A 25,770-nucleotide genomic window follows, 5' to 3' on the forward strand; every position below is an offset into this window, starting at 1 on the left:
CCCCGCACGGTTAAGCCGCTACGTACATGCCGGAAGAAGTTGGCTCCGGCCACGTGATAGCAGCCGAGCTGCAGTACTGCAGCTCTGCTCCTGTTCAAGTAAATAGGAGCAGAGCTGCAGTTCTGCAGCATGGCCGCTATGCAATATATGGAGCTAACTGCTTTCTACTCTGTACATCGCATAATCTGCCATAACATCTGGTGCCCGCATGCAGCCGGAACAGTGGAACGGTGCGGTTTTCGGGAACCGGAAATACCCCTCAAAACTGCTGACAGAGCTAAATGGGGGAGTGTAACAATACCTATTGTCTCAGTCACGCATTTTGCATTACCTAGAAATCAACATTAAATTCCCCCGTCGCCGCAGTTCAAGTATCACTGAGGTGGCCTTTTGATGTGCAAGTGTTCCTTGGCTCTCCTCTCTGCACACTGCTAGACCTTCCCACTGCTATGAGTGATAGATAAGCGGTCTCCTGATTAGACGCTAGAGCCGCCATTCAGAGCAAAGAGTGGCACTTGCGACTGGTCATGCAACTTGTATGACAGAGACAACTGGTATTGTTATAATGCCCTTCCCCCTTCCCTATATATTTTGAGGCCCTTTAAAGAGGCTGTGTCACCACATTATAAGTGCCCTATCTCCTATATAAGGAGATGGGCGCTGTAATGTAGGTGACAGTAATGCTTTTTATTTAAAAAAACGATCTATTTTCACAACGTTAGGAGCGATTTTGGTTTATGCTAATGAGATTTCTTAATGCCCAAGAGGGCGTATTTTTACTTTCGACCAAGTGGGAGTTGTACAGAGGAGTGCATGACGCTGACCAATCTGCATCATGCACTCCTCTCCATTCATTTACACTGCACTAGCGATATAGTTATATCACTATGTGCAGCCTCATACACAAACCCTAACTTTACTACAGTGTCCTGATAATGAATACACATGACCATCCAGCCTGGACGTCATGTGTACTCAGAATCCTGACACTTCTGAATCTTTTTTGTGAGATTCCGGCAAGTGAAACAAAATCTCGTTTAGCTCCGTAATCTCGCGAGATTTCGTTTCACTTGTAGTAAAGATAGTAATGTTAGGGTTTGTGTATGTAGCTGCACATAGTGATATAACTATATCACTAGTGCAGTGTAAATGAATGGAGAGGAGTGCATGATGCCGATTGGTCAGCGTCATACACTCCTCTGTACAACTCCCACTTGGTCGAAAGTAAAAATACGCCCTCTTGGGCATTAAGAAATCTCATTAGCATAAACCAAAATCGCTCCTAACGTTGTGAAAATAGATCGTTTTTTTTAATAAAAAGCATTACTGTCACCTACATTACAGCGCCCATCTCCTTATATAGGAGACAGGGCACTTATAATGTGGTGACAGAGTCTCTTTAAGTCTTCTGATTGTACAGCCCATTGGCATGCTGTGTATTGAATAACATAAAGAACATATTTACTATCCCAACGGAAACCACAATGCAGATGTGAACAGAGATTTACTTGAATGTGCATAGTGATAGACTTGGAATTGTATTGAATCAGATGTGAAGTCATTGTACGCGAGCCGGGTTGGCTTCCTATATTTTGTTATCAAAGAAGTCGGGGCTAGGGTTTAAAATTTAACCCACAGATCTACATTTTCCAGAAACAAGGCAACGTCTATTGTCCAGAATATTGGCAGCATGTCCCCCTGTAGGTATGTTATTTTTTTATATGACCTGTTGCCATTCATTTCTGTGTATACTTTGTTGTAAGTATTTCTACGTTTATTCTAGTTTTTATTTTGTGGATCATCTGAACTGAGAAATAGTAATAAATCCCAAGTTTGTCAGATACAGTTGTGAAAAAAAATTAACGACTCATCTTAGGTAACCCCTACTAATCCTCCTTTGAGCAGACACAAACGCCAAGGCAAACCTTAAATACTGATTGTATGAAAAATAATCAGACCATCGTATCAGTTGAATATGATTTATTGTATTTGTGTTACAATTAGTAATAATTCTGCTTCCTGGAGTTATTAAACATTGCAGTTATTGTTTTGGTATTAGTTTATTAAGAAGATATTTTCCAGCCACTCCTGCTAGACTGCCTAACAGACCTCTCTTTTCTTCACTTTCCTCTACATCTCTCTCTTCATCATCCCCCTCTTCTTCATCATCTTCCTCTTCATGTTCATCCTCTTCACTTTCTCTTTTTCTGTAATAGGAGACAATGTAAATTTAATGAAACATTATTGTGCTAATCATTCCCACATTATCAATCAATATTATATTAGAATTTATTTTATTTCTTTACTTCTGGTGGTGCTTTGAAATGCAGTGATTAATGATCTCTGAGGTTATGTTCACACACGGCGTAAACACTGCAGATTATCCACAATGGATTTTATTGTGGGAAAACCCACATCGTATTACAGTAGCAGCAGAGTGGATAAGATTCAAACAAATCTTATCCGCACGCTGCCGAAAAAACCTGCCGAGAAATAATTGATAAATTGACCTGCGGTGCATTTCTTTAATCCGTAGCATGTCAATTTATGCTGCGGAATCGCTGCTATATTGTTGCAGGTTTTCCCCATGGAATTCAATGAGAGGTAAAATCAGAAACAATTATCAAAAATCGCAAATCAGAATAAAAAAAATCCCTTTTTTTTGTTTAAAAGTAATTAAAAGGTTAATACTTTCCCCCTGGGGCATTGTCATAGCGACACATTCCTTTGTTCTTCATTGCGGCCGGCCTCCTGGGAAGATGTTCGATCCCATGTGACTGCTTCAGCCAATTACAGGCTCAGTTTTGGCTATATTTTTTCCAGCATGGTTTCCACAGCAGAGATTCCGCCCTAAAATCTTCACCACAATATGGTGCGGTTTTTAGGCTGGAATTCTTGCAGGTTCTAGAACGTATCATGAAGGTCCTGATTTGGTTCCAACAGAGATAATCAGTTACAGTTACTGGGGTAGAGTTAGTAAAGTAGTGAAAAGGAATGAGTTAATAGGGTTATTCAAGAAATAAAAATAGGTCTGGTTTATTTTTTGGGCATAAACGGCACCACTATAGTTCAATTGTGTTGTTTGTTATTGCAGCTCATCCCATTCCAGTAACCACAGACACAGCCCAATGACAGTTGCGTTTTTTTATTTTTATTTTTTTGAAAAATGGCTGCGTAAAAAAACGCCCTCGAAAAAGAAGTGCATGTCACTTCTTCAACCGTTTTTGGAGCTGTTTTTTATTGACTCCATAGAAAAACAGCTCCAAAAACGGCCGTAAAAAAACGCAGTGAAAAACGCGAGTTGCTTAAAAAATGGCTGAAAATCAGGAGCTGTTTTCCCTTGAAAACAGCTCCGTATTTTCAGACGGTTTTTATTCAGCGTGTGAACATAAGCTAATACATCTTTCTTTTTTGTCCACTCCTGTGTTTGGTTAAAAAAAAGCTGAGCCAAAAACTGCATCAAAACGGTGTCTGTGGTCCTGGCCTGATGAGCCAGAAAGTCAAACTAGATTTGCACTATAATTTACGCCAAATTATGGTGTAAATTATAGTCAATTTGTTGGGCTGCGGAAGGCCGCGTCCCCTTCTTCTTAAGCCCGTTCACTTTAGTAAAGCGTCGCAAATGGCTCAAAAATCACAACTTTTTTTGCTGTGAGCGGCACAATGCCTTACAAGTCGCAGTTTTTTGCACAAATTATGACTTTTGAGATTACAACTTTTCTATGCCAGAGAACTGGTATAGAACAAATTATTTATATATTTATAATTTTATCATTTTTTAAAAGGACATTAAACTTTAAAAACATTAAACAAAATATTAAATACATTTATAAAAATGTCCCCTATTTATAAACCTGGAAGACTTTCAGAAGCTGCAGAAAGAAGAGGTTTTGCAGAAAACTTGCAGACTAGGAGGGAGCCCTTTCCTCCCAGCCTCCTCCATCTTCCGCTGGGGATCGATTGGTATCAGCATGACATCACTGCTGAAATCAAAAGTTTGGGGAAATAGGGTGGCAGTGCTTATCCCCATTGGTATTATGGGTGTATTCACATGGTGCAATTTTCCGCAGTTTCTTTGCCAGCTGCAGAACCGTGATAAATCACTGTAAAACTAGGTTTTGATACACGGTTGTCGGTCACACAACAAAAAAAATGGCACGCACGCGCTGTGTGAATACACCCTTTGGATATCTTTCCATGATTAGTTTTTTGTAAGTCTTTGTGAGTAATCGTAGCAAATATGCGGCGATTCAACCAAAAAAAAAAAGCCACGGTTTAGCCGCAAAAGCTGCCACAAAAAAACTACTTTTCCCCAGCTTTACCCAGGTTTCCCAGGACCCTTGATGGCAAATTTGCCCAACACCGAATGGCAAGTTAGTCTAGCTTTAGGGAGGGATTTATCAGTGCATAACTAGGCAAATTTGGAATTCAGCACTCTGGAATTCTGGGTAAGAACTTTTGCTGAAATGGAGGCCACACTTGGCACATAGACGTGTACATGTGTATCAGACGCCTTAACCTAAAGAGCACAGGAGTAAGATGCTTCTTATTTATCACAACATATCTGGCTTTCCGTACATATGCCCCCTTAGGGTATGTGCACACGAGAACTGGCTTTTACATCTGAAAAGACAGACTGTTTTCAGGAGAAAACAGCTGCGTCGTTTCAGACATAAAAGGTCCTCCTCGCATTTTGCGAGGCGTCTTTGACGCCCGTAATCTTGAGCTGTTCTTCATTGACTTCAATGAAAAACAGCTCAAATTAAGTTTCAAAGAAGTGTCCTGCACTTCTTTGACGAGGCAGTCATTTTACGCGTCGTCGTTTGACAGCTGTCAAACGACGACGTGTAAATTACTGGTCGTCGGCACAGTGCGTCGGCAAACCCATTCAAATGAATGGGCAGATGTTTGCCGACGTATTGTAGCCGTATTTTCAGGCGTAAATCGAGGTATAATACGCCTTGTTTACGCCTGAAAATTGGTCGTGTGAACCCAGCCTTACGCTAAACCAGGTCCACTTTTTAGTAAAGTGGGCTGAGTGGTGCAAATGCCTCAAAAGTCAAAATTTTTTGTGCATATTGCGACATTTAATGCATTTGTGACTTTTCTACACCAGTAAACTGACAATGAAGTAATAATAAATGCCACCCATAATGTATATACCAGTGTTTCTCAATATTTTTAATCCAACCCCCTGAAATGCATAAAACTACCCCTAAGGCTACCATCATACACAATACCCTACTGATACTATTTAATATATATACATACCTATAGTATCGGGACCATTATGAGTATATTCTACATGCAGTTTATATTCTACATACCCAGTTTGGTCTCCATTATAACTCTACATTGGATTTTACTTTCTAAACCTCCTGAAAGGCAATTCTGTCCAATTATGCAGCAATACAGGAAAGGGAGAATTATCACTGCATAACTAGGCAGATTTGGAATTCAGCAGTCCAGGATAGTTGGGTAACTTTCTCTGTTGAGCTGTAATGAAGACCCCAATGGCTGTGAAAACACTGCTGTCCTGATGCTTCATGTGTGTATATAGTATCGTACACGTATGCTGCTTCTGTCCTTTTATGAGCAATCAGAAAGCCTCTGTGCACATCATGCTTTTTTTCCTACGTTTGACGTGTAGAACGGGAAAAGTTCTCAATGTATATGTTAAATGTAGGTTGCAAGGGAATCCTTAACAGTGGAATCTATCACCATAAAGTTTAATGCTATACGTTGATTATATATGTGATCTCTCATGAACCTTTTAAGGACATATACATGAAGCGGATACCACTATAATTTATAAGTAACGGATTCCACTATAAGGGTTTATTCAGAGGTTGCGGTTGAGGTGCTCTTAAAACTGCATCGAAAAAACGCATCTGAAAACTACATCGGTTGTAAACGCAATTTGACAAGTTTTTCTTTAAGAAACACAACCACATAGAGAGACGCATCAAATCTCATCAGTCTTCGGATTTGTATTTTAATCCGGTTTAATCACACCTCACTCACAACGTCTGAATGCACCCTTGGGCATCCAATAAATGAATATGTTGCTCATAAACTATAAGGGTATGTTCACACGCAGAGTCAAAAACGTTGCAAAATACGGAGCTGTTTTCAAGAGAAAACAGCTCCTGATTTTCAGACGTTTTTTGAGCAACTCGCGTTTTTCACGGTATTTTCGCTGCGTTTTTTAAGGCCGTTTTTGGAGGTCTCTTCAATAGAGTCTATGGAAAAACGGCTCAAAAAACGTCCCAAGAAGTGTCCTGCACTTATTTTGACGAGCCGTCATTTTACGCACCGTCTTTTGACAGCGATGCATAAAATTACACTGTTTGAACAGAGCATCGTAAAACCCATTCCAAGCAATGGGCAGATGTTTGCAGGCGTAATTCGAGGCGTAAAATGCCTGAATTACGTCTGAAAAGAGGTTGTGTGAACATACCCCAATAGTATCCGTGTAACGTATAGATCATAAAAAACTATTGATATCTATGGATGAAAAAGCGTAGTCTACCACACTACTCCATTCTTAAAAAAGGTATACTGACGTATACCAGTCTGTCTGAGGCCAAAATAACACTTTTGGCCTTCATCATGCCAATGGAGCCCTATAGACACGTTTAGCGTGTACGTTAGTAGCTTTTCCGACATACACACTAAACATAGAGCCGAGTATTCCATTTGCCACAAAACCGCCTAGTACTGTACTACTGTAAGTCATTAGCCGGCTGGTAAGGGTGTGTTCACACACAAACTCAAAAACGTCTGAAAATCCTGATGTTTTTTAAGCCACTCGCGTTTTTCGCTGCGTTTTTTTATGGCCATTTTTGGAGCTGTTTTCAATAGAGTCTATGAAAACAGCTCCAAAAACGTCCCACGAAAAGACCTGCACTTCTTTTTCGCGGCTGTTTTTTTTAAAAAAAAACGGCCACGTAAAAAAAACGCACATCGGAACAGAACACCGTTTTTTCATTGAAATCAATGGGCAGATGTTTGGAGGCGTTCTGCTTCCGATTTTTCAGCCATTTTTTGGGTCTTTGCGGCCTGAAAAACGTCCGAAAATAGGCCTTGTGAACATACACTAACACTGTGAACTACTGCTGTTACTATTTGTACTACTGCTGGTGCCACTATGCATGTAATACTGCTGGTACTATTGGTACTACTGCTTGTACCACTCTGTGTGTACTACTGCTTTTACTATTTGTACTACTGCTGGTGCCACTATGCATGTCATACTGTTAGTACTGTTTGTACTACTGCTTGTACCACTCTGCGTGTACTACTGCTGGGACTATTGGTACTGCTGGTTGTGGCACTATGTGTGTAGCAATGCTGGTGCCATTATGTGTGTACTACTGCTGGAACTATTAATACTACTGCTGGTGCCACTATGTGTGTATTAATGCTGGAGCTATTGGTACTACTGCTGGTGCCACTATGTGTATACTATTGCTGGTACTATTGGTACTACTGCTGCTGGTACTATTGGTACTACTGCAGGTACAATTGGTACTACCGTTGGTGCCACTATGTCTGTACTATCAGCAGCAGTAGTAATAGCACCAGCAGTAGTACAGACATAGTGGCACCAACAGTAGTACCAATAGTACCAGCAGTAGTACCAATAGTACCAGCAGCAGTAGTACCAATAGTACCAGCAATAGTATACACATAGTGGCACCAGCATTAAGACCAATAGCGCCAGCATTAATACACACATAGTGGCACCAGCAGTAGTATTAATAGTTCCAGCAGTAGTACACACATAGTTGCTCCAACAGTAGTACCAATACTATGTGTGTATTTCCTCTGGTACTATTCGTACTACTGTTGGTGCCACCAGGGCCGGCGTCAGCACCCGGCAAACACGGATTCTGCTTCTAGAGGGAGTCCCTGTCTAGGAGGCAGTGTAAATACCGCTGTAGAACCGTAGCAGGTGCCACAGGGACCGCGGCATGAGGGGGCCCGAGCCGCCCACCTTCACAACCCCCCATGCCCAGTGGCCTAGCAGCAGCCAGCGACGCCATATTTAAGGCACTACCAGGAAGGCGGCTGTGTGGCACTACCAGGAAAGGGGGCTGTGTGGCACTACCAGGAAGGGGGGCTGTGTGGCACTACAAGGAAGGGGGCTGTGTGGCACTACCAATAAAATTGGCTGTGTGGCAATACCTGGGAGGGGGCTGTGTGGCACTACCTGGGAGGAGGGGGCTGTGTGGCACTACCTGGGAGGGGGCTGTGTGGCAATACCAGGAAGCGGGGCTTTTTGGTACTACCAGGAAAGGGGCTGTTTGGCACTGCCCTGGAGGAGGGGGCTGTGTGGCACTACCAAGGAGGAGGGGGCTGTATGGTACTACCTGGGAGGGGGCTGTGTGGCAATACCTGGGAGGAGGGTTGTGTGGCACTACCAAGAAGGGGGCTGTGTGGCACTACCTGGGAGGGGGGCTGTGTGACACTATCTACAAAGGACTTTAAATTTATGGGGGTACAAACTGGGGGCCCTAACTTCTATATGGGTCATAAACAGGGCCTAACGCCTATATGGGGGCACAAAGTGAGGTTTTCTGCCATTTTCCTGCCGCAGTGAGTTTCCCTGCAAAGGGGCCTACTAAGTCTGTGTCGCCCAAGGGCCCACATAAACCTGGAGCTGGCCCTGGGTGCCACTGTGTGTGTACAGCTTTTTCTGGTACTATTGGTACTACAGCTGGTACTGTTGGGGTATGTTCACACGACCAAGTTTCAGACGTAATTCGGGCGTTTTACGCCCCGAATTACTTCTGAAAAAACGGCTCCATTACGCCGACAAACATCTGCCCAATGCTTTCAATGGGTCTTACGATGTACTGTGCCGCTGACCTGTCATTTTACGCGTCTCCTTCAAAAGACGGCGCGTAAAAAAGACGGCTCGTCAAAAGAAGTGCAGGACACTTCTTGGGACGTAATTGAAAAACAGCTGCAATTACGTCCGTAATGGACGCCGCGAAAAACGCGAGTACGACCAATTACATCTGAAATTCAGGAGCTGTTGAAAACAGCTCCGTAATTTCAGACGTATTTTGCGCTGTCGTGTGCACATACCCTAACTGTATCTATTTACTACTACTAATAAGGCCCTTTTCACATCATGGTAATGTTCTCTGTTCAACGTATATGCCTGAAAAGCTCAATTTAACAGAGGCCATGACTGATACAATGTATTTGGGGGATCCTCTTGCTGTCACTGTTAGGCTGGGTTCACACTGAGTTTTTTGCAGGCGGAAAAATCTGCCTCAAAATTCCGTTTGGAATTTTGAGGCAGATTTTCCTCTGCCTGCACGCCAATTTTTGCTGCGTTTCTCACCCGCGACATTGAGCGCCGTGGGCATAACACCACGAAATACGCTTTCTCTGCCTCCCATTGATGGGGAGGTCAGAGGCGTAAACGCCGAAGATAGGGCATGTCCCTTCTTTCTCCTGCGAGCCGGTTTTTCCGCTCGCGAGACAAATACGCCTCTGCCTCCCATTGAAATCAATGGGAGGCATTTTCGGCCATTTTTTGTGCGTTTGGCGCCAAAAAAACTTGACAAAAATCTCAGTGTGAACTCCCCCTTAGGGATTGTCTACATGTAAAGGAATTGCTGCGTATTTTCTGTCCGCAATTGCGGATGTAAAATACGCAGCAGAATACAGTAGCAGCAAAGTTATTTATTAAATTTCATCCACATGCTGCGTAAAAATTTCCAAGCAGAAATTCACCTGCGGTGCGTATTTTTCGTACTGCAGCATGTCAATTCCTGCTGCGGAAAGTGGACTGAATTGCTGCATTTTTCAGAAGAGATGTCACCATCTCCCAACGTGAAGGAAAAAAACAATGCAGAAAAATCTGCAACATTTTCTGCAGTAGAAAACGCAGGAAAAGGTGCATTTTTTCCGCAGCAGAATTTCTGACAGTTTCTGCGGAATTGCTGCAGAAATTTTCTGCAGCAATTTCGTTACATATGAACAAGCCTTTATGGTGGTCATGAGGCAGTAGCATGTTATATTTGCGTATTCATATGCAGTTTACATAAGGACAGAAAATCAAGGTAAACCACTGAAAAATCATGTTGCCATTTTTGACATTGGTGATTTGCAATCGTTTACCTATTCAGACCTACAAATGATCATATTTGGTAGGTTCACTCCTTAGGCAGATTAAGATTGTTAGTTCATTGTTAATACATATTTTATGAGTACTTACTCTTTTTCACAGATGGAAAGGGAGACTAATCCAAGGAGTAGTACAAGGAGAAGAGATTTCTTCAAGAAAACCATTTTGGTCTGTCAAAAAAACATTTATATTGATAAGTAAAAAAAAATGTTGTCTTTTGTTTTTTAGAGCAAGACGGTGTTAAAGAGTATCTGCGCTTACATCAAACTTTTGACATGTCATAAGGACATATCAAAAGTTTGGATCAGTGGGGGTCCGGGTGCTGAGACCTCCACCGTTGCTGAAACGAAAGTGTAGAAGCGCTTAGCTAAGCGCTTTGCACCGTCGACTGTGATCGGCGCTCCCTGTCAGGCTCCCTGTCAGGCTGAAGATGGCTTACATAGAACGTCTATGTAAGCCATCTTCTGCCTGACAATGAGTGCCAATCACAGCCGAAGGTGCAAAGCGCTCAGCTAATTGCTTCTACACCTTCGTTTCAGCAGTCGGTCACATGGCCGATTATCCCTGTTGTGTGAATAAGCCCTTGCACTTAATGAAATGTTTGTATTTTAGTATAAAAAGCACTTTTGTACTTCTGTAAGTTTCTTTTATAAAAATGTTGTACCGTTTCACTTCTGCAGCTTCACTGCAGCACGCCGTCTCCGTCAGTTCAGCCGGCGTGACAGCTCAGTCTGCAGTGGCACCTGTGTGCTCCTGAGCCGTTATCTTAGCCTCTGTTCACATCTGCATCGAAGGCTCTGTGACAGAAATCCGACAGACTCTATTAAAGTTAATGGATTCTGTCGGACGCCGTTGGTTTCTGTCATGTGACGGATCCGCCGGCTATGGTTTTTCATTAGTCTGCTCCCATGACAGAGCAGAGCAACAAAAAGACTTGATGCAAATGTGAACAGAGCCTTAGGCTGATAAGATTGCTCAGGTGACACAGGAGCCGCTGCAGACCGAGCCATCAGGCCAGCTCACTGACAGATTCGGCTGACAACGGCATTCTGCAGCTTCTATGTAAAGTGATACATAAAAGCTGCAGAGGTTAACGGTACAATATTTTTAATAAAAGTAAGCTACAAAAAGTGATTTTAATGCTTAAATACAAACATTTCATTAAAACCGCCATAGATGTCCATAGCCTTTTAATGCTACCACACCCTTAACCAATTGGGAATAAAGGACTTGTTTCCCCCATCTTTATGCTATACAAAATATACATAAAATTTGCTGAAAATAAATTTACATTTAAGATTTTCTTACTTGGTAAATGAAAGGGAATAAGATGACAATACATACCGTGTGATTCAGAAAACGCTGAGATCAGGAGGACAGGTAAGCTCAGACTAGTTGGCTTCTTGGGATGAACACGCTGCTTAATATACCAGCAACTTTGGGGTTGGATTCATAAGTCAACAATAATGATTAAACTGTAGACGAGATCATTTTATTTGTTGTTCTCATGCACATAGAGGTATCGTGGGTCACATTTTTTGAAGAACCATTCCCATGAATTTAAATAAATACATATTTTAGTATATTCACTACACATACAAATATTGTTTCTATTGTATCACATTTGTCATGAGTTCATTTATCCCAAGTTACTAGTAATGTTAAAATTATACAGTTCAACCAATTTCAGATAGATTTAGGAATTTACACTATCAGGATTATATATTTTCTGGACAAGTTGTTTTTATACATCTATGTTTTGGTGCTGAATGAAAATGTATTTGGAGGGGAAAGGAAGGGAACAGTCTAGTTTGGAGGACAAGTAAGGGAAGGGTTTACAGGCGAGAGGTAATATAAGACAGGCTGACTTGATTGCTTACTAGGGGGGTTCACAGGAAAGTCCAGTGAGCAGCTCACAAGGGTCTCTAGAAATGTGCTTCACCCAACGTTCCAAGGATGACATCAACAACAAGAAAACTTGGGTACCGATTGCATCTTGGTCCAACATGTTCAACACATGTCAAGCAAAGGTTGGAGTAGACATAGGGCACACATATACCTGGAGACGGCTCTCCATCCAGCATTTAGATAACTGATAGTGTTGCTGAGAAGATGGTCAGTGCAGCATTTGATAGAAACGGGGAGCCCTTTGGAGCAGGGGTGTACCTTTTCTGTTCTAAGGGTCACATTGTTAGATTGTACTATAAAGGGCTGCAATGAAACTTAAAGGTGTGTTCCCATCTGAGACATTTATGGCATATGGACAGTATAGCTCAATAAATTCCACAAAAGTATGCCTCTTACCACTGTTTCATCAGGGAATAGTAGACTGGAAATACATGTGAGCCGCTTGCTTCTATTTCAACCAATAGCATTAAAATTTATTGACATTAGACAATATATTTCTAATTTGTCTGCCCATAAAGAGCCAATCTATAAAGAGAAAAAGTAGAGGTGCACGGCGCCACATAGTGCAGGTAAACCAGGGAGGGCGGTCTGAAAGGTAGAGACAAAAGTATGCTCACCTATACAGGTTGTGCTAAGTCATTCACAGATCTGATGCAGGCAGGGGTTAAATATTCCAGAGAGTATACTGCTGCAACGGTCCGACCTAGTAACAGGTTTTGTTACCGCAAATTGTAGAATTCTGTTTTCAAAGAAAAATTGGGCCACCACTGGCGCTGCTATACATACATTTACAAGCTGATATTGAATATCTAGAGTGTGTTTATTGTTGTTAAAAAGATACTAAATATTAGTCTGCACCTGTGCATTTAGGAGATACGCAAAAGTGCATATATATATATATATATATATATATATATTACATAAAAATACACACATATAAAAACAAAACATATGTACGAAAAATACACATCTTAAATACCCAAACAAATACTGTTTGTAATTTAACCCCTTCCCGCCGCAGCCATTATTCAGGTTTTCAATTAAATGTTTTCCTCCCCACCTTCCAAAAGCCATAACGTTTTTATTTTTCTGTCGATATATAGGGTTGGATTTTTGTGGGACGAGTTATCGTTTTTCATAGCGGGATTTATTGTGCCATATAACGTACTAGGAAATGGGAAAAAAATTATTTCTGGGGTAGGAAATGAAAAAAACAGCGATTCCTCCATTGTTTTTTGCACTTCGTTTTTACGGAATTCACTGTGCAATTAAAACAACATGTTAACTTTACTCTGCGGGTCAATACGATTACGGCGATACCAAATATATATAGTTTTTTCTATATTTTACTACTTTTACAAGTAAAAAACTAAGTGTAACATTTTTTATTTATTTTGTGTCGCCAAATTCTGAGAGCCATAACTTTTTTTATTTTTCCGTCAATTAAGTGGTATGAGGGCTTATGTTTTTTGGGATAAGCTGTAGTTTTTAATATACCATTGTGGGGTACATGTGAGGTTTTAATAACTTTTTATTCCATCTTTTGTGGGAGATGAGGTGACCAAAAAATAGCGATTCTGGCGTTTACATTTATTGTTTTTTACGGCATTCACCGTACAAGTTAAGTAATGATATATTGTAACAGTTTAGACTCTTACGGATGCGGCGATACCAATTATGTTGATTTATTTCTTTTTTACAGTGCTCTAGGGGGGAAATGGGAAAAGGTTTTTTTTTAAAACTTTTAATATATATTTTTTTTTTACATAAAAAAAACAACTTTATTTTACTAATTTTTACTTTTTTTATTAGTCCCCAAGGGGACTTCAACCAGTGATCGTTGCATCGCTTGCACTATATACTGCAATACTAATGTATTGCAGTATATCATCTTTCTGACAGGCTTCTATTAAGCCCTACCAGAGGAAGGGTTTAATAGCAGCACAAAGATGGCAGACCTGGGGTCCTTCATTAGGCCCCCAAGCTGCCATAGCAACCATCGCCCCCCCCCCCCCCCATGTCACCATTTCCTGCTGTTTCTACGGAAGAATGGTGCGTAAATTGCTGAGTTTTTCCCAATGTTAGGAGATGGAGGCATCTCCTCTGAAAAACGCAGCAATTCTGGACACTTTCCGCAGCAGGAATTGACATGCTGCGGTCCGAAAAATACGCACCGCAGGTCAATTTCGGGTTGGAAATTTTACACAGAGTGTGGATGAGATTTTTTAAATCTCATCCACTATGCTGCTACTGTGTTCTGAAAGAACGCGGCAATTTCGCAGCGTGTGGACAAGACCTTAAAGAGGCTCTGTCACCACATTATACGTGGCCTATATTGTACATGATGTGATCGACGCTGTAATGTAGATTACAGCAGTGTTTTTATTTAGAAAAATTATCATTTTTGACGGAGTTATGACCTATATTAGCTTTATGCTAATAAGTTTCTCAATGGACAACTGGACGTGTTTTACTATATGGCCAAGTGTGCGTTGTGGAGAGAAGTGTATGACGCTGACCAATCAGCGTCATACACTTCTCTACATTCAATTATACAGCACATAGCGATATAGCTATATCGCCATGTGCTGCCACATAAACACACTATAACATTACTGCAGTGTCATGACAATGAATATACATTACCTACAGCCAGGACGTCATGTGTATTCAGAATACTGACCACTTCTCTGCACTTTTCTGTGATTTACAGCACAGCACAGCGATATCTCGCTGTAAATGACAGTTTACAGCATAATCTCGCGACACTACGCCTGCTGTGCTGTAAATCACAGAGAAGTGGTCAGGATTCTGAATACACATAACGTCCTGGCTGGAGGTAATGTATATTCATTGTCATGACACTGCAGTAATGTTATAGTGTGTTTATGTGGCAGCACATGGCGATGTAGCTATATCGCTATGTGCGGTATAAATGAATGGAGAGAAGTGTATGATGCTGATTGGTCAGCGTCATACACTTCTCTCCACAACGCCCACTTGGCCATATAGTAAAACACGCCCAGTTGTCCATTGAGAAACTCCTTAGCATAAAGTTAAAATAGGTCATAACTCCGTCAAAAATGATCGTTTTTCTAAATAAAAAACACTGCTGTAATCTACATTACAGCGCCGATCACATCATGTACACTATAGGCTACTTATAATGTGGTGACAGAGCCTCTTTAAATGTGTCAATATTTTACTCCACACAACTCATTAGGGATTTTACGTGGTCTAAACATTAACACCTTCCCTCTTTAGCCACTTTTGACCTTCCTGACAGAGCCTCATTTATCAAATCTGACAGGTTTCAATTTATGTGGTAATAACGTCGGAATGCTTTTACCTATCCAAGCGATTATGAGTTTGTTTTTTCGTGACACTTTGGACTTTATGTTACTGGCAAAATTTGCTCGATACGTTCAGTATTTAATTGTGAAAAACACCAAATTTTAGCAAAAATTTTTTTTTATTTTTCTCAATTTAAATGTATCTGCTTGTAAAACAGGCAGATATACCACACAAAATTGTTGCTAATTAACATGTGGCCCTAGCGTGCTACTGGACTGAAGCACCGGCCTCAGAAGCAAAGGAGCACCTAGTGGATTTTGGGGCCTTAATTTTATTAGAATATATTTTAGGCACCATGTCAGGTTTGAAGGGCTCTTGCGGTGCCAAAACAGTGAAAATCCCCCAAAAGTGACCCCATTTGGGAAACTACACACCTCATGGAAATTATCTAGGGGTATAGTGAGCATTTTGACCGCACAGGTTTTTTTTACAGAAATTAATGGAAGTAGGCTGTGAAAAATTAAAATCTACATTGCCACAAGGCCTAAAGGAGAAAAAGCCCTGCAAAATTTGTAAAGCAATTTCTCCCGAGTAAGACAATACCCCACATTAGGTCATAAACGGCTGTTTGGACACACGGCAGGGCTTAGAAGGGATGGAGCGCCATTTGGCTTTTGGAATTCAAATTTAGCAGGAATGGTTTGCAGAGGCCATGTCACATTTACAAAGCCCCTGAGGGGACAAAACAGTGAAAAACCCCCACAAGTGACCCAATTTTGGAAACTACACCCATTGAGGAAATTATCTAGGGGTATAGTGAGCGTTTTGACCCCACAGGTTTTTAGCAAAAATTATTGGAAATAGGCCCTGAAAATAAAAATCTACATTTTTTTCAATGAAAATGTAGGTTTAGCTAATTGTTTTCTAATTTCCACAAGGACTGAAGGAGAGAAAGCACATAAAATTTGTAAAGCAATTTCTCCCGAGTAAAACAAGCCCCTGAGGGGATAAAACAATGAAAGCGCCCAAAAAGAGACTCCATTTAGGAAACTACACCCCTTGAGGAATTCATCTAGGGGTGTAGTGAGCATTTTGACCCCACAGGTGTTTCATAGAATTTATTAGAATTGGGCAGTGAAAATATAAACAATCCTTTTTCTTCAATAAGACCTAGCTTTAGCTCACAATTTCTCATTTTCTCAACAAATAAAGGAAAAAAAGAACCCAACATTTGTAAGCAATTTCTCGCGAGTACGGCAATACTCCATATTTGGTCATAAACTGCTGTTTAGGCACACGGCAGGGCTCAGAAGGGAAGGAGCTCTATTTGGAGTACAGATTTTGCTGGATTGGTTTCTGGGCGCCTGTGGGATCAAAACAGTGGAAACCACCCAGAAGTGACCACATTTTGGAGACTACACCCCTCAATGCATTCACCTAGGGGTGTAGTGAGCATGTTAACCCTGCAGGTGTTTTGTAGAAATTAGTGTGCACTCGATGTTGCAGAGTGAAAATGGGATTTTTTTCCATAGATATGCCAATATGTGGTGCCCAGCTTGTGCCACCACAACAAAAAAGCTCTCTAATTATTATGCGTTGTTTCCCGGTTTTAGAAACACCCTACATGTGACCCTAATCTTTTGCCTGGACATTCGACCAGGCTCAGGAGTGAAAGAGTACCATGTAAAATTGAGGCCTAACTTCCCGATTGACAAAGTATTGGTACACAATTGCAGGGCTCTGATGTGAAATAAAAAGAAAGTGACCCCATTTTGGAAACTACACCCCTCAAGGCATTTATTAAGGGGTGTAGAGAGCATTTTCACCCCACAGGTCTTTTCAATAAATGAATGCGCTGCGGAGGTGCAAATTAAAAATTCATATTTTTGCCTAGATATGCCATTTCAGTGGCAAATATGTTGTGCCCAGCTTATGCTACTGGAGACACACACCCCAAAAATTGTTAAAAGGGTTCTCCCGGTTATGGCGATGCCATATATGTGGAAGGATACTGCTGTTTGGGCACGCTGTAGGGTACAGAGGGGAGGGAGCGCCATTTGGCTTTTGGAGAGCGGATTTTGCTTGGTAGTAGATTTGTATGAGTATTGCTGGTGTTTCCGTTTATAATGTGGGGGTACATGTAAGCTGGGTAGAGTACATCAGGGGCATAGTGAGGTAGTATAATAATGGGGTAAAAAAACGCTAAAGTGATCCATAGATGTGTGTTACGCTGTGAAGAATCCTTTCTGCACAGGCCAGTGTCGCACTGATATATGGCGTCCTTTCTTATCCCCCTTTTAGTCCACACTCCGCACCTTTTCAATTTGGGGAATTTTGCTGGGAAAGTGTTGTCCTGGTATAATATGGGCACCGTCGCTTTCAGCGGATATGTTTGGGCCCTCCCCTTCCTGGTTCCCTAATTTTAGGGCCTTGATAAATTGCCTCTTGAAACAGAAGAAATGCTCCCCTCGGGCTGCACAACTGCATATTTTTTATTTCCTGACTTATTGGAACCTTAACTCATTTTATTTTTTCATAGACGTAGTGGTATGAGGGCTTTTTTTTGTGGGAAGAGCTGTAGTTATTATTGATACCATTTTGGGGTACATGCGACTTTTTGATCACCTTTTATCCTATTTTTTGTGAGGCCAGGTAACCAAAAAAACGCAATTCTGGCATAGTTTTTTAAGTTTTTTTTATACAGCGTTCACCACGTGTTATAAATTACATGCTAACTTTACTCTGTAGGTCAGTACGATTCCGGTGATACCTAATTTATAGCACTTTTTTACATAGTTTTGCACAGTAAAATTACTTTTGTAAAAATAATGTATTTTTTCTGTCGCCAAGTTGTGAGAACCATAACTTTTTAACTGTTATGTTGACGAATCTATAGGAGGGCTTGTTTTTTGCGAGACAAGCTATAGTTTTTATAGGTACCATTTTTGGATACGTGCGACTTTTTGATCACTTTTTATTCCAATATTTGTAGGGCAAAGTGACCAAAAAACAGAAACTCTGGTATAGTGTTTTTACGGGGGTTTTTTTTTTACGCTGTTCGCGTGTAATAAATAATATAATATTTTTATACCTCAGGTTGTTACGGTCGCGGCGATACCAAATACATATGGTTTATTTTTATTTTTTCAATAATAAAGGACTTGATAAGGGAACAGGGTGATTGTGTTTTATTTTATTACATGAAACTTTTATTATGTTTTCAAACTTTTATTTATTACACTTTTTTTACACTTTTTTTCAAGTCCCACTAGGGGACTTGAAGGTCCAACTGTCTGATTTTTTTTTCTAATAAATTCCACTACCTACCTAGTGCAATGTATTAGATCTGTCAATTATTCACTGACAGCAAGCCGATTAGGCTTCTCCTCCCGGCGTGGCCTAATCGGCTTCCGTAATGGCAGAGCAGGAGGCCATTGTGTCTCCTGTTGCCATAGCAGCAGTCGCCAGTCCTGATTGCCTGTCAGGGCTGGCGATCTGCTAGCAGCCGCTAAGATGCAGCAATCTCTTTCGATTGCTGCATCGAAGGGGTTAATGGCAGGGATTGGAACTAGCTTCGGTACCTGCCAATACAGGTGGATGTCAGCTGTAACATACAGCTGACTTCCACCGCTGATGACACCGGATCAGCTCCTGAGCCGGCGTCATCTTGCCGGCGGCTACGGAAGCCGATCAGGCTCCGCCGACGGGCGGCTCCTGACCGGCTTCTGTGCTAGGCTGACCGGGAGGCCAGTATTAGGCCTCCGGTTGCCATTGCAGCCACCGGAACCCCGGCAATTTCATTGCTGGGGTTCCGATGAGCTGCAAACACCTTAAATGCAGCGATCGCGTTTGAGCGTTGCATTTAAGGGGTTAATGTCGGGGATCGAAGCTAATTTCGGTCAACACCATTAGAGCCAGATGTCAGATGTAAGAATGTAAGATACAGCTGAGATCCGGTGATGATGGCACTGGCTCAGCTTCTGAGCCGGTGCCAAGCATTTGGCGTATGGATACGGCAAAATGCGGAAAGCACTAGCTTTCCATGGCGTACCCATACGTCAAATGTCTGGAAGGGGTTAATCATATTACATCACCTGTTAAGTTTTTAACTGCTTATGTGTCCGCTTTCTATACGAACATCCCCCATGATAAAGGCTTGCAAGCAATAGAATCTTTTTCATCCTCTGACACTTACATGGGGCCATGGGGTCACGTTTTGTACCCGCCTATGCAAACTTATATATAGAGATTTTTGAGGACATGCACATTTTGGGGATCATCCTTTTAAAAACAATATTATAATGTACCGATGTTACAGTGAAGGAAATAAGTATTTGATCCTGTTAAGGATCTGCCAGGCACAGCGTCTGTATCCACTCCCATAGGTAATCAGCCTGCACCTGCTTCTATGTCTGTGAGACTGACTCCATCTTCCACCACTCAGGATGGCAGGCTTAGGAGTGGGAGAGCCTATCACAGCTTTGCCAGACGGAGCTAGCTCCCGCCTTCTGTCTATTTATACCTGCCTTTCCTGTTCCTCCTTGCTTGTGATTCTTGTTTTGTTTCCTGGCCCTGCTGCAGCTTCTTTAACCATTTGACCCTGCTTCATATCGACCCTGGCTTACTGACTACTCTCCTGCTCTGCGTTTGGTACCTCGTACACTCCTGGTTTGACTCGGCTTGTTCACTACTCTCCTGCTCTGCGTTTGGTACCTCGTACACTCCTGGTTTGACTCGGCTCGTTCACCACTCTTGTTGCTCGCGGTGTTGCCGTGGGCAACTGCCCCTTTTCCCTTGCTTCTGTGTACCCTTGTCTGTTTGTCTGTCGGGCACTAATTGAGCGTAGGGACCGTCGCCCAGTTGTACCCCGTCGCCTAGGGCGGGTCGTTGCAAGTAGGCAGGGACTGAGTGGCGGGTAGATTAGGGCTCACTTGTCTGTTTCCTTACCTCGTCATTACAGATCACTAGCTGATTTTGTAAGTTTGCCCACTGTCAAAGACATGAACAGTCTAGAATTTTTAGGCTAGGTTAATTTTACCAGTGAGAGATAGATTATAAAAAAAAAAAAGAAGAAAATCACATAGTCAAAATTATATATATTTATTTGCATTTAGACTGTTCATGTCTTTAACAGTGGGCAAACTTACAAAATCAGCAAGGGATCAAATACTTATTTCCTTCACTGTATATAGATTGCCTCTTTTTTATATGGAATAGTGAGGAAACTGAAGCTCTTGCAGTTATAGAGTCGCTCAATTTTAATACATTCAGGCTAACTTTTATCTACACCTTCTTTGATAAATCTATTGATTTTTTTGGACCTTATTAGTAGCACTGACGACAGCAATAATGTTGTCACTAGGACTCATTTTAAATCAGTGAATGTAAACAGCTACCTTGATTTTAAAAGCGCACATTACCCTCCATGGTTACAAAATATACCTTTTGGTCAACTCAGAAGGGTTCGAAATTATTTCTATGACCAAAAAAACTTTTCTTTCAATACAGGTAGTAAACCTGTTGCGTCTATTTTACACAAATACTGGCACATTCTTAAAGATTCTGTGGCAGACCCCGAGCCGAAGGCAAGTGCGCCGAAATGCACATTGTGGTGGACGTTCATCAATTGCTGCAGCACTTTATGGGTCAGTATGCTTATTTTTTCCTCAGTATTTTCCCCTTATACGGACTATTGCTGTACATGTATGTATATACCAATTTGCACATGTGTTGTCTGGATTCGGTCTCTTTTTATATGTTACACTCCATTTTCTGACTCATGCATACATTGTTGATTACTCCAAGTGCAGGTGTTTATTTGATGTTCGTCTTTCTTTTAGTGTATCCGTGGACCTTTTTATATGTTCTATTTTAGTATTTTCAATCAAATATATACATTTTATATTTGATATATTTAAATTGTGTTTTGCATCCTTTTGTTAGTTTTTTGGTCTGCATATTCAGTTTGGATGCAGGCAAACATTACTGAAATAATTCCCTCTAATCAACCCTAATAACAAAACTATTTCTCTGATATATAAATTATTTCTATTTGTGGGTGATCTCTACTATATCTTTTTGGTTATATTTGAAATTATTAACACAGAATGATATTACTATAGGATGTTTTTTAATTTTATCTTAATTATTTACCATCGCTATAATCTGCATACCAACAGAATGTGCATGTCTATAGACCGTTTTCTTTTTATTATGTAACCTTTGATTTTTTTTACCATCGCTGCATTCATCATTTTCTGTTTCAGATGCCCTCTTTAAATAATCCATTACTTATATACAAATTGTATTCCAGAATAGTATCTTTAAATTACAAACACTAAAACACTATCTGTTTGGGTATTTAAGATGTATATTTTTCATACATATATGCTTTGTTTGTTTTTTTATTTATATATATATATGCACTTTTGCGTATCTCCTTATTGCACATGTGCATATTCTACTATTTAATTTCTATGTATCTATATGTATATTTTCAAACTGTATATATTCTGTTACCATTGGGGTGTGCTAACATACTGTCGCAACACCATAATTAGTTTTCTATCCGGTTCCAATCCACTAACCTAATACTACTATCTTATTCAGTTGTATTAGTAATGATAAATGTCCCGATACATTAATAATTGCTGATCCAATTTAGTATTTAATCCAAACCCGATGTTAACCCCTTTACGACTGCCATACGGCTATATACATTCAAACTGTCGATGCCCTGTGCAGTTGCCACGTATATAAACGTTGACAGCCTTGAAGGGGTTTATTGAGTGAGGTGCTGAATCAGTGTGAACAGCGCTGCACTCTCATGACTGCTGGGGCTTTAAGATCCAAGGAATACACCCGCCACTATAGATAGCGCAAAACCCCCTGCAGATAGTGCCACCTAAACTCCCACTAGTAGCGGAATCCCTGGTGTCAGATCGTTCTGTGTCGGGGATTGCGCTTCTGGAGAGAGCCCTTGATGTCACTGTCCATCGTGAGGGGCTCTCTCTAGGAGCGGAATACCTAGCCGACACTCTGACCGGGGATTCCGCTACAGGAGAACCCCCTGGTGTGACTATCCATATATGGACATTTACGTCAACGGCTCTCTCTAGGAGCGGATTCCCCTGTGTCCGATCGCTCTGTGGGGGGGATTCCGCTACTGGAGAAGCTCTTGCCATTGTTATCCATATATGAACAGTGACGTCAGTGGCTACTCCTGGAATGGAATCCCCGGCCACAGCGCTGCCGAAGCTGAGGCAGGGGATTCCGCTTTTACAGTTAGCCCCAACGTCACTGTTCATATATGGACTGAAACATCAGAGGCTCCCTCTAGGGGCGGATTCCCCGGCCAGATGGATTCCACTCCTACAGAGGGCTACAGTGGTTCTATTTACAGGAAGGTGGTGCCAATAATGGGGGAGGGGTGCGAATACATACAGAGGGAGTGTCACTCTCTACAGCGGAAGTAGCACTATCTGCAGGGGGTGGCACTATATACAGAGGGGTTGTTGCTATCTACAGTGGGGGTGGCGCTATCTACAGTGGGGTTGGTGCTGTCTACAGGGGATAGTGCAATATGCAGGGGGCGGAGCCATCTGCAGGGGGGTGGTGCTGTTTACAGGGAGAGCTATATACAGGGGATGTGGCACTATTTACATGGGCATTGTGGAATTATATCGGCATTACCTACAGGGGACACTGTCGTGCTATCTACATGGGCACTGTGTGTGGCATTTTGTGGGCACTATGTGGGCACTATATACAGTGGGCTATGTGGCACTATCTACAGTGGTATTGCGTCACTATCTACATGGGCACTGTGGTGTTTTCAGGTGACTGCTACAAAAAGAACCCTAACGAATAAAATTAATCCATTTTTTTAACGTCCATGAAAAACAGATGGCAAATGTTGGTGAAAAACAGTCAGGAAATGCATTCAAATTTTGAGACACATTGATGCAAAACAGCCATGAAAAACTGACAGTTGATACGTTGTTACCTGCCCTTTTTTTCATGTTGTGTGACTAAAGCCTTGCAGCCCTCTTATCCTCTCACAGCAATTCAGGGTGACAGTGTGTGTATATATATATATATATATATATATATATATATATATATATATATATATATATATATATATATATAAATATATATATATCTATATATATATATATATATATATATATATATATATATATACACACACACACATACACACACACACTTCAGAGAAAAACATATATATAAAATTTCCAAAAAATGCTTTTTTTCCACATTTTTAGTGATTTGTCTGCCATAATAAATATTTAAAACATGGAATAAATAAAACAATGTAAAAATAGTTGTGATATTCAAAGCGGTAGCAAAGATGTTATCGTTTAAAGATGTGCATATCAGAAATTGAAAACTTGACCTGGACACAGGGGCTTCCCCAGAGACAGAGTCCTGGAGCAGAGCCGCTACCACTCTGCCTTGGACTACTTCTCTCCTCCTAACATCACTGTCCATATATGGACAATCATGTGGGGCTTCCCCAGAGTCTGAGTACTATGGCAGAGCCGCTTGTAGCGCTCTCCAGGGACTCTTCTCCCTCGCATATCACTGTCCATATATGGACATTGATGCCTTGACGATGCAGCGGGAGCACCCAACGGCCAAGTGGGACCCCCCAAGGGTAGAGTGCTAGTAAAGCCCTCCCCAGAGACAGAGTCCCGGAGCAGAGCCGCTAGCGCTCTGCCTTGGGACTCCTTCTCTTCTCCTGACATCACTGTTCATCTATGAACAGGGATTACTGGGAGCAGGAAACACTGGGGACCATTTGCAAGACAAACTTAGGATATGACAATAACGCTAGGGGCTGAACCCCTCTTATAGTCCAGGGACTTATGGGCTGATAGTTCATTAAAGTCCGATGCGCTTGCTTCCCTTTAAGAGCGGGCACAAGCGTGCGCGCGTACCCTACGGGATCCGGCTAAGGTGAGTGGAAGCGAGCGCTGGCATCTCCTGAGGAGGAGACTGGGGTCAGCGCTCGCTGACCCGTGGCTGCGGCTGTCAGGGGGAGAGTGGAACTGACGGCCCGCAGCCACGAACATGACAGTATCCCCCCTCTTATGCCCCCTCTTCTTGGGACCAGAGCGAGAGAGAAACTTATTCAGAAGAGGAGGAGCATTGGGATTCTCCTTTGGCTCCCAGGACCTCTCTTCAGGACCAAACCCCCCTCCAATCCACCAAATAAAAAGTCTTTCCTTTCACTTTCTTGGTGTCCAAGATCTCCTTAACCTCAAAGGTGTCTGAAGGACCGCTGGAGGCAACCGTAGGGCTAGGAGTCTTGGTAAAGCAATTCAGGACCACCCGATTCAGGAGAGAGACATGAAAGGAATAGGGGATCCTGAGGGCAGGAGGCAGCCAAAGCCTGTAGGCGATAGGGTTGATCCATTGCAGGATCTCAAAGGGTCCGAGGAACCTGGGAGCAAACTTACATGACAGCACCCTCAGTCGAATGTTCCTGGAGGACAGCCAGACCTTTGTGCCAGGAGGAAACTGAGGAGGTTCTCTTCTCGTGTCCACCTTCCGTTTCATATGGTCAACTGCCAGCAGGATGGAGGACTGAGTCTGCTGCCAGATCTGTAGAAAGTCCCCAAAGGCCGTGTCAGCAGCTGGTACCTCGGACGTATCAGGAACCGGGAGAGGTATTCGTGGGTGTTGGCCAAGGACTCGCTGGTATGATTGTTGTAAGAGAACTCAGCCCACGGAAGCAACTGCAAGCATTCATCATGCTGCTTAGATACTAAATGGCGTAGGTAGTTCTCCATGATCTGATTGATCCTCTCGACCTGACCATTGGACTGAGGATGGTAGGCCGAGGAAAAGTCCAACTTCACACCTAGGACTCTGCAATGAGGTCTCAAGAACCTTGAGGTGATCTGAAAGCCCGATCATAAACAATATGCTGCGGCAAGCCGTGCAGGCGGAAGATATGTTGGATAAACGCTTGGCCAATTGAGGAGCAGACGGAAGACCGGTCAGAGGAACGAAGTGGGCCATTTTCGAAAATCAATCCACCACCACCCAGACAGTACTGCATTCGGCAGAGAGAGTCAGGTCAGTAATAAAGTCCATAGCTATATGCTGCCAGGGAGCATCGGGCACAGGCAATGGCTGGAGCAATCTGGCAGATCTGGAGTGAACGTCCTTGTTAGCTGCACACACAGAGCAGGAGGAAACAAAGTCCATTATGTCCTTGGGCAGCGTGGGCCCCCAGAAATGACGGGAAATCAGATCCCTGGTCTTATGGGTCCCCGCGTGACCTGCCAGTCTAGAGGAGTGTTCCCAGTGGAGGACTCTCCCTCGGTCAGCCATGCGCACAAAAGTGCTCCCTAGAGAAATATCCACATACCATTGACTTGCCCCTGGAA

Source organism: Rhinoderma darwinii, chromosome 2 (assembly GCF_050947455.1).
Source record: "Rhinoderma darwinii isolate aRhiDar2 chromosome 2, aRhiDar2.hap1, whole genome shotgun sequence".
NCBI lineage: Eukaryota > Metazoa > Chordata > Amphibia > Anura > Rhinodermatidae > Rhinoderma > Rhinoderma darwinii.